Here is a 10,898-nt window from a genome sequence, read left to right as displayed (position 1 = left end):
TATATTATTATGTATGCATATATATATATATATATATATATATATATATGTATATTATATATATATATATATTTATATATGTATATTATATATATATATTTTTATATATATATTATTATATATGAATATATGTGTATATATATAACTAGAAATTCCCCTGCCATACAGCTCACGACCAAAGTAATACTGAAAAAAAGAAAGGGTACTGATGGTTGAGAACTGCAATATTAACAGTCAAAAGGCACTGCAGTGCAATAGTATAACTGCAATGGTAGCTGTAATGTACTGGGTGTGGGTGTTATTATATGCAACAAACAGCAATAATGAAAGGAAAAGATTATATGTTTATATTTTTCCCTCTGCAATAGGAGAAATGCAATATTGGCCAATATTAGAAGTAAAATGCACTGATATTATTAGAATAACCAACATTATTAATCTCACGACCAAACGAGCGGATGCGATGTTTGAGAGTTTTTATGATAAATGCATGTGCACACAACTTACGAAAGTTATCCATCAACAATGAGACGCAGCCTTGTCCTCAAAATTTCATCAACAAATTTAACCATCGTTTTGTAGAGTCGTTAAAGTATAATTTAACTTAAACAGAACTTAAATAACTCTATGTGTATTCTAGCCCATAATCAAAAAGCTATGCGCATCTTCATTCAATGAAAAGACATATTTTACATTCACTTGTTAAACATTCACCTAGAGTGGATCTGTTTAACAAAACTGCATGCATAAGAGATTACGAGAAGGCAGACTTTCAATGATATGGCATCAGTAAATGGGGGGTCGAATTTATTTGCTATAGACTTTAGTCCGAAGTTGTCAATGACAGCCAAGTTTAAGCGATTTGCTTTAGACTGTGGTCCAGAGGTTACAAGTAATTAGTTATACTTATTAAATCTTCATAGAAGATTTGTAGTGATTGAACATTGTACATATTGAACAGGCAGAATATCAGCTACACGTGGAACTCATATTTGAGTTACTGAATGAGATTTTTGTTAGAGATGCCCTGATTGAATAGGCATCAGCCAGTCAAGATCTGTTTTACTTGCAGCTGCTTTCATAAGCTGCAAACATTTCAAACGTCAGTTAAGCGTATAATTATTCTTGATCATAAATAATGACGCATGAAGGTAAATAATTGTTTTGGGAGTATCTATTATTTGTAAACTTTCAAAATACAGATGGTCTAGTTTAAAATCTCGTTTCATACAAGGAGTTTACTAAAAGATCTACAAGCAGAAGCTATAAAGGCAATCAGCATCTCAAGGATACACACAATGATTGTGGGTTTTTAGAAAACTTTTTTATATGTGTTACAAAAGACTATATCTATAAGAATTAAAGTAATGAAAGTTTGCAAGTTTTGCCATTTTTTGCATCTTTAAATGGTTTTCTGATGTTAAAGTAATCATCCTAGCAAAAAAGGCTAGCAGAAATCTCACCCAAGTCTATCATCACTCAAACATTTTGTGATTCAGGAAATTTGAAAAGACTCCCTCATGTTTCAGTCAGAGTCATAGTAGACTAATTGAGATTACAGTAAATAGCCCTGTCTATGCAAGATCTAAAATATAGCATATTATGTCTAGGAGTTATGTTCTCTCTTTGCTCCAGTATTGCTTATTATTACTAGAGCATGATGACCCGTTTTAACTACTGAAATGTTGTAACCTATTTAGATGGATCAGATCTCTTTTTTAAGTTATTTAAGGATCAACCTTGCAAATACATCTCATGGACATCAGTATGATGTAGCTGATAGCTCAGGTATATTTATGGGTTTGTAGTGTCTCTTAAAGGGCACTTTTAAGGACAGGCCATCAATCCAGCTATAGCTTTATCATTTAGATAAATACCCACAAACAATACTAATACAGAAATTCAAAGTTTTTGACTAAATTTTTTACTAAATGCATGCAATTGATTACTACATTCTAACAAAATTGAATATTTACAAAGCAGTCAAACTTTAGTTCCAATAATGAGTCAAGACTCATACGCATGTTCTGCACTATGTTTTTATTGCGCGAATTATGTAGACTTGGAGGTCAAATTGCGATACTGTGTGATCAGTGTTGTTTCAACGGACATTCGCATGTTGCGGATCAATGCAGGCTCTTTGTTAAACAAATAAGAACTTCTACGTTAGAGAACATAGCTGCACACTTGGAACTGCTCAAATTGAAATAAGAACTACTGGAGTGTAGAAAAGTTTATAATGGAATTGCTTGCGCAGCTATTTCTTGCACATCCTTAGCATGAGCCGTGTCTATTTTTTTAAACACGAAACAATTGATAAAAATTTGTGAGGAAAAAAAATCTTGTTGGACTTGCGGACTGTCTGCCATTTTCTATTTGAGGCTGACACAATCTTGTGACGTAGCTGTGTCATGGAGGAATAGTAATAGTCTGCTTCCATGAACTATAATGATTACAACTTAATAATAGTAATGGTAAAACATTTTAATTTAGTATAAATATGTTATATTAAATATAGTGGTTGTTTTAAGAATATTATAATTATAATAGTTACATGTATCATAAAGGTAATTATTTTATTATTGTAGGGAGAGCATTATTATTATTACTCATATATCCTATGCATATCTCTATGTGTATGGAGTATAAATACAAATATACTGCAGTTCTAGTACAACTATTAGAGCTAAAACTTAAAGAAAGGTTTTAGAAGGCCTTCGCCTGCAAAAACAAACTATTTTAGTAAATAGAGTGAATGCATATGGTTTAAAAGACGTAGATCACAATACGGTGTCCGTAAATACGATACAGCTTCTATCACAAGGGCTAACACGGTCATTGCGTTAGACATAAAGGTCATATATACACTTTAGCATTTTACTAACAACTCTCAGAGCATTACAATAGTTGACTGAGTTTGACTGACCAGCTACTAGACCATAGAGAAGAAAGGCGTGCCAGGGTTGAGTAGAAAAGGAAGAGCCAGCAAAGCCACATATCATGCAGCATCCTCCAACTATAGCTGCCAGTTGGCATCCAAACTTCTTAACAAGCAGGGAAGCCACAGGTCCTACCAATAAGTATATGTACAATAATATTTTATGTTTTTGCAAAGCAAGCCAATTTTGATTTCATTTATTCCAAAAAAAGGTATTATATTAATAATTTAATATTGTTATTAATGTATTAATATTGTATCAAGACTATTCTGATGAGCTTGCTTTGTTTACACAGGCAACCGATATATTCTGCAAATCGTACATGTATTTCAAGATTTGTCAGCTTTTCACTATTTCATTTTCTAATTTTTTTTTCTCCATCTTTAAAAGCCTATTGCTTTGGTAGCTCAAAACACAAGAATTGTCAGCTGTGTCAGGAGAGGCCCTTGTGCTGCACTTCAAAGAAAGACAACCCTTACAGACAATGGAAAATCGCCTCAGTACCCCTTAAAACTCGTAAAATGCCTAATTCAAGTGGTTGTAGAAGATGATGTCCTGTGATACTTGATTATGGCACGCTCCTTATAACAGCTAGTGCATTTACTTCTATATATATATTTCTCAAAGTATGTTCATGGATATGTTTGTACGCATTCCGGCTATAGCTTTATTGCATGCTGATTATTTTACAGTTGCGGCCACGCGTTATGACGCCCTATTAACAAATATTTTTTGTAAGGTTCAGTTACTATATCCTTTCAAAGAGGACAAGTAAACTGTATTCATGAAAAGAGCTTCGACATTCTTTCATCTTTCGGTCGGACAAAGTACCATATCTCATTTTTACATTTGTACCAGTATCAAGAGATAATAAATAGTATCATCGTATTCAAAGTTTTGATGGATATCTTCTGGTAGAACAGTAACCTTTTTCAAACACACACATTTCTATGCAAGACTTTCAATTACAAAAAAACGAGTTAAAGAAAACAAGTTAAAAAAGTTAAGTTAAAAAAAACAAGATTAAAAAAGTTAAAAAAAGTTAAAAAAGTTAAAAAAAACAGATAATGACTTATGTTGATGGCATTATAGCCGATTCAGATTCAGATTTCGTGATTACACAAATAAGTAAAATAGCAGCACTCATTCTGATGGTGGTGAAGGTAATAATTTTGTAACGTTTTGTAATAGGAACATTGTAGATAATCGTTTTGGCTTTGTAGTGATCATAGCTTCACATTGCTTTATCAACACACAAAGTATATACATTGAATTTGTTGCATGGCAATGTTTTTTAACATATTGGAGATATAAAATATGTAACAAAACTGTTTTAGATAGAGTTTGAAATTGATGAAATATTGATTACATATCATGAAGCGATATTGGCATTTTTCGGTAAAATGGCTGGCTGTAGGTCGATAGCTAAAATTGTACATGGATGTTAAACAAGAATTGTTATTATTAACTCAACATATTCAGGATATTTATTTTGTTTTCCCAATTTGTAATAATTTTATCATTACCAAATTATCCTTTATTGTAGTCGTAGTATAACCGACTTAATTTAGCTATTTTTTGCTAATTGTTTCAAATTTATATCTAAACCCTTTTATAATTGTTTTATTTTTTGTAATTTATGTGACCTGCACAAAACCTTTTCTTCATGATATGAAGTTTGAAAGTTGCAGTTTGTCAAAGTTTAAAAACCTTTACCATTGTTTTTATTTTCTATTAAATTATTTGAACTACACAAAACATCTTTCTCATGATATGTAGTTTGAAAGTTAGAATGACAAACTTAGTTATATGTTAAATAAAAATCAATTTTCTGACCAAAGACTGGGTCACGAATGACAAGAGACTGGGTCAAAGAATGCACAAGAAGGTGATTGTCAGACCTTATCAGTTTTATAACAAATAACAACAATATTTATGATAATAAGAACCATGTTTGTCGGTCGCCAAGCTAAATGTTGGGAAAGGTTTTGCTGCTTGCACCTGGTTCAGCTGTAATGACTCACCTACACTGTTTTGTAAAAAGAAAACATTGGAAATATTTGAAGCTATAGATGAAAAAAACATTATGGAGAAATTTTATAGTCTTTAAAAACACTTGTATTTTGACAACAATTTCAAAATGGCTAATTCAGTTACATACTTATTGAATTAGACAAAGTTAAAACTAGCATGAGTTAAAAACAATATTTTAACGAAAATATTTCCAATCAAAATGTTTATGCATTTGCCGTAAAGTATCGAATTGATATGCCAAAATGCTTTTATGAACCAAAACTAGTCAGGCTTTGGGCACTCAGAACACAATGATACATGTACTAAAAATAATAAGTGATAATAATAGTAATACTGATAATAATAAGTAATAGTAATAGTGATACTAATAATAATAAGTAATAATAATAGTAATACTAATAATAATAGTAATAGTAATACTAATAATAAGTAATAGTAATAATAATAATAAGTAATAATAGTAACGATAAGAATAACAATAATAGTATTAATAATAATAATCATAAAAATACTAATAATGCAATACCGGTTTACTAGATTAGACTACATACCAAATAGAAAAGTCGTAGCCACGTGAGCAGTTGATATGAGACCGCTCTGATGAACATCGATATGAAAAAACTTCTGGTGAGCTATTGTCATGTTACCAACCATTGCCAGACCAAAACCCATGTGAAATCCGTGGGAGATCATGGAGAGAACCATAATAATGTATGCGTAACCTTTGTCCTTTTCCAAATGGTTTCTATTGCAGAGAACCTTCATAGACAACATCTTGATGACCAGTTGAAGCTCCTTACATCTGCATATGTAGGAGATTATGATAGTGCAGATTTCATGTAAGATTTCATGTATTGCTTGGTTAAAAGATTAAATGCTATTGATCATTGATGTCCCTTTTTTGTCGATGATAAACATTTTAAAAAAAACTTGCACAAAATCTTTATAAGTTTTGTCAGAAATCTTTGGTTTTTCTCTATTGTTTGCGGTTGGTTTTTATAATTGGATGTACTGACTGCCAGGATGTTTCAAGATTAAAATTGGCAAAATTGAACAGCCGTGCGGTTAAAATTCTCAGAAAAGACTTTTTGTGCAAAAGGGTGTCACTAGTTGTTATCATTACTTCTGACTATTGTCTTCAAGTTGCAGTGTTATACATTTATAATATGGCGGTCTCTTTGCAGCTATAGACATCATTATTGCACTTTCGCATGATCTGAAAGTTTAAACTGCAATCATTTTTTATCAATTGTAATCTTGAAACATCCTGGCAGTCAAATTACCTCAAGCATCAAAGACAATCACAAACAATAGAAAAATGTCGACAATTTTTTCTGATAAAATATACAAGTTCATCTTTAATTAGGCATGTTAGATGATATCAAATGTTTGCTATGAAACAGTTTTCAAAAGCCGAATATTTTCATTTTTCACAAGAAAAACATTCTACAAAGACTTGTTATGCTTGTAAGGCTAAGTTTTGCCTGCCAATTTCTGCTAAACAAATGTGTTTTTAATAGCAAAAAACATGAAATAATAATGAAATATACAGATGGCTTGTTAAAGAAGTCTGAAAAATTTAGCTTGGTCAACCACTACCGGATTTATCATTAATGACGTTACGCTCAAGAGTCCTATGTGCGCTGCTGGGTTATCAAGGGCCACAAATTTCATATCAATGCGTCTTACTAAATTTTCAAACTTTCGTAACAATGTTACACCCCAATGTATTGAAGTAGAGATCTATTGATTCAGACTATGGCCCAGAGGTCACAAGTAGCTGGCTATGGTTACTAAGTCATCAAAACATGTTTGTACTGAGGCATAGAGAACGGATTTGACATTGACTACACGTGGAACTCATATTTGAGTTACTGAATGAGATGTCCGTTAGATATGTCCTGATTCAGAATGCACTAGCCAATTCAGATAAATGATCTGATCTAGCGATTCTTACTAAAGACTAACTTCTTACAGATGCTGATTCAGATCTTTAGGGTTACATAGATAATTGCTTATTTTATAACGTTAAATATAAATGTATTCACTCATGAAAAAAATACATGTATTCAAATACCGTGTATGCACATTTATTAATAACTTCAATCAGATTCAGTCAATGCTACTTTGTGATTACTGCTAGGGTTTCAGCTCTTTCTCTTTGACAAGTCTTCTTCAGTGAAACTTGCTCCGTTCAACCTCTTACTGCTATTTTATGTGTTGGAATAATTGGGCATATAGTTATTCTCTGTGCTCTATTGACACACCTGACATCTCTCAAAGCACACCAGACTACCACAGCACTAATTACATACATTTATATGAACTTCAATGTTCAAAATGTAAAAATAAGAATGAACTAAAAAAATAAAATAACTGCGCAACGAATGCAATAAAAAGGAAACAAGATATCATCAGGAGAGCAAATACTGTGGATCTTCTGTTCAAATTAGTTTGGTAATGCTAATTGAAAGTAAAGTTAGTTAGGTTGACCCATGAAGTAGGTATAGTCATTATGTAGGGAGGGCCATGTCATTTGTTGTACTGAGTGAACCCTATTAGGAGTTTTCTTCTCATATAACAGGCCATGATTGCTCTACACCTATTACGATGCACTCCTACTTTTCTTGATCGTAATTGGCTGTACTGGATTTTATCAATGTGTAAGGGAAATACAACAACTACTATTCAAACCTTGAGTAAATAGACAAAATATATCAGCTATGTTGATTGTGATCAGGTAATGAAAATATAACAAAGAATGTTGCAGGTCAAGAATTTATTGGTGAGTGATAGAAATCTGCAGTTATAATCTTTTTTAAAGTGGCCGGCTAAAATTTTATGCTCACTAAAATATAATCTATGCTAACTAGCTTACTTGCAGGTTTCAAGCTTCAGGCTTGTTCAAAAATATTAGTTGACACCTTTGGAGATTCATAATTATGAGTGGCATTATTAGGTGCAACTAGTTGCAGCATTTTGGCACTAATTTTATTCTGAGCATTTTAACCGCAGTCATGTATTTTTAAATTTAGTTTCGAAACATGCTGGCAATCAGACCATTTCAAATATCAAAAATACATGCAAAGGATAAAAATACCGAAACTTTTTGGATAAAATCTACTGAAATTTGTGTAAGCTCATCTTTAGGGTACAAAATTTACATTTTCTACCGACAAAAAGTTTCAACTGCTAAAAAACTTTAGTAGCTGCAGTTCATACTTGTACAAAATAGGTAAAGACATTTGAAGAGGATTAGTGAGGTATATACAATCAAATATATTTTATATTAGCTAAACTTACTGCGCCGTGTGGGAAGAGAGGTCAGCAAAAGTAGCTGTCACAATACTTCTGACTGGTTTGAACTAAAGCACATGACAATATCACAGAATTCATGCATGATTAGTGGCTAATGGACAAACTCAGTAGAGCATAGGTTTCATCTATAAACAAAACCAAACAAGCTCAAAACATGTAGAAATAATTCTAAGGAACTTTACTATTCATTACGCAGCGTATCTACAGCAGTCTAGTGGTACTGTTCAAAAACAAAATTACGTAAACGTCTATGCTAACAATATTTAAATTGTGAAAATGTACACTGATAGAGTTAGTATTGTTTTAAAGCTTCCTGTTTGAGTAGAGGTAAGTGACAGAAAAAAAAATGTTGACTGCCATTAAGGCGTTGTTGATCAACAACTTTCTGAGCTGCCCTGAGGAAGAAAAAGCAGCTAAAAAGCTCTATGAAGTTTCTCATTTCTGTTTTCAAGAGCAGCAGAACTTGACTTCAATAAGCGAATCACTCATTGTCCTGATTCCCTTCTAATCTAGACCAATGCACAAGTGGTCCATCTAGAGGTGGAACGAGACACGAGACGTCTCGAGTATCGACCTGTCTCGTCTCGTATCGGTCTCGTCTCGACTTAACTATTGCCAAACTCGAGACAGGAAATAGAACTGAAGCGCCTGCGCACGGTTGTTAAAACATGGCTTCTTGTGGTAGCAACAAGCCATATATTGTAATGAATTGCAGGCAACTGCCTTTAAAGTTATACCCGGTCCGTTACTACCTGTTTATATTGATTATGTTGGCCACCGAGTCTAATCATGTAGTCCGGACAACGGCCTTGTTAATATATTGTAGTTCGGTTTTGTGTCCTTAAAACAGATACCGGGTATATCCAATTACCCTCCGAATAATCCAATTTAATAAATAGGACTATTGGGGGTAACATGTCTGTATTTTATCGTATCGTGTCTAAACGCCAACTGCCCTTCATAAAATTCGGACCTCTTTTATATACTACCAATTGCGGGTAAAACTTGCCCGCACACGGAGAAACGAACGAATGGCTGTGTCGACCATAGTCCTTGTTCGGTTAATAATGACGTTATTGTTAGTTCAATATAAGAATATACATGTACATGTGTACAGTAACTCAAATAATTTCATGAGTACAATTTAAATATAATTCACATACTACAGTTAATACACAAGCAAAACTTAACATTGTTGAAACGATAAGAATGAAAGTGTTATCGTGTGTTCTTTTAGTTGCGGTATTTCTTTGTAGAGCGACGGCTATCGGTTTCATTACACATTACATTAAAAAGTAAGGCCTATTCAATAGATGGTAAAAATATGCATGTATAAAGCAATATGTTTATAATAATTATTATCAATAAAGCTCAAAATACTTAGAAATATATAACTTCGGTATTTTAGAGCTGTTTGTGTTGATATGACTGCTTTCTCAATAATTAAGTAAGTAAAATATTAATGCTTTCTTATCGAGGAAAACAGCTATATCAATAACTCACCAAGTACTTGGGTTGTCACTTGTTACAGGTCCCGTTGGTACGTCTACCTCGGAGAGTGGTCCAGCTTTAAGTTCCCAGAACTGCAGTCACCTACTTTTGATGTGGCGGCTCTGCAGTTCTAAAAGCAACCACTCAGAGGCAGTATCCTGTCTAGAGGTAGTAGGTATTTATCTCCTCATTTGGGCAAGGTACAGTGAACAAGGTAGCCAATGCCGCTGGCTTCCAAACTTAGCTGCGAAGCAGCTCTAAGCCTATTGCCATGATAATAGGTTCTTGACTTTGGTAATTTCGGAGATGCAGTATGCGTAATGTCCATTATATATGCCGCTTGGTATGATAATGTTATGCATGTACTCAGTGGCTTCCTATTGTACAATCTTATGATATTCAAAAGCTTTGAGTTGAGACATATCAGTGTTACTTTTGTTTACAAAAACTACATGCATATCACTATTAAAATGTTGTATTTAAATCGTTTACACCAGGTAAAAATTCAATTTAAAAAGATGTTTATCAATTTTATATATTCTAAGTATGTACGCTAGTACTTGTGTAGTGAAATCATGACCAAATGCTCATTATTTTACTGTCTCATGTCTCGAGTCTCGAATTTTTACAAGACGCTGTTTCGAGTCTCGTCTCGAACTTAAAAAACCTGTCTCGTTCCACCTCTAGGTCCATCGACTTTCTTTAGTGTAGTAAAGTTCCTGTCATATACATGTAACTCATAAAATTAATGCACATTGGCATGCTAAATGTTGTACATAAGTACAGTACAAGCTCCTTAAACTTAACAATCTGCTGCAAAAGCATTCACGTTCTAGAAATATGAACAGTGAGATACATGTAAACGGCTAAATCTTTTTCAAGATTTCATCAAACTCATCTCTTTAGCCCTTTAAAAAAAACAAAATGGACAAGGCTAAAAGCAACCTCTTTACAAGTGGATGCCCTTCACTTATACAAATGAAAGTACTACATGCACTATTTTTTTTAGATACACTCCGAGTAGTAAGTGGGAAATTGTCTGTCTGTCTGTCTGTCTGTTTGATAGCTATGAGATCCAAATATGAGTGATTAAGTTGAATGAAAACAAACAGAAAC

General features: G+C 33.0%; 1 protein-coding gene across 1 annotated transcript in view; it reads left to right on the top strand.

Annotated features, from left to right (window-relative positions):
• The first annotated feature begins 9,824 nt into the window (after nucleotides 1-9,824).
• Nucleotides 9,825-10,898, top strand: part of LOC137408426 (uncharacterized) — a 301,367-nt gene continuing 300,293 nt past the window's right edge. The window contains exon 1 of the transcript XR_010980085.1: nucleotides 9,825-9,950. The gene's annotated coding sequence lies outside the window, so the exon portion shown is untranslated. The remainder of the gene's footprint in view (nucleotides 9,951-10,898) is intronic.

This window comes from Watersipora subatra, chromosome 11 (genome assembly GCF_963576615.1).
Source record: "Watersipora subatra chromosome 11, tzWatSuba1.1, whole genome shotgun sequence".
Taxonomy (NCBI): domain Eukaryota; kingdom Metazoa; phylum Bryozoa; class Gymnolaemata; order Cheilostomatida; family Watersiporidae; genus Watersipora; species Watersipora subatra.
The sequence above is the reverse complement of the archived record's forward strand: the minus strand, read 5'-3'. Positions and strand labels throughout refer to the sequence as shown.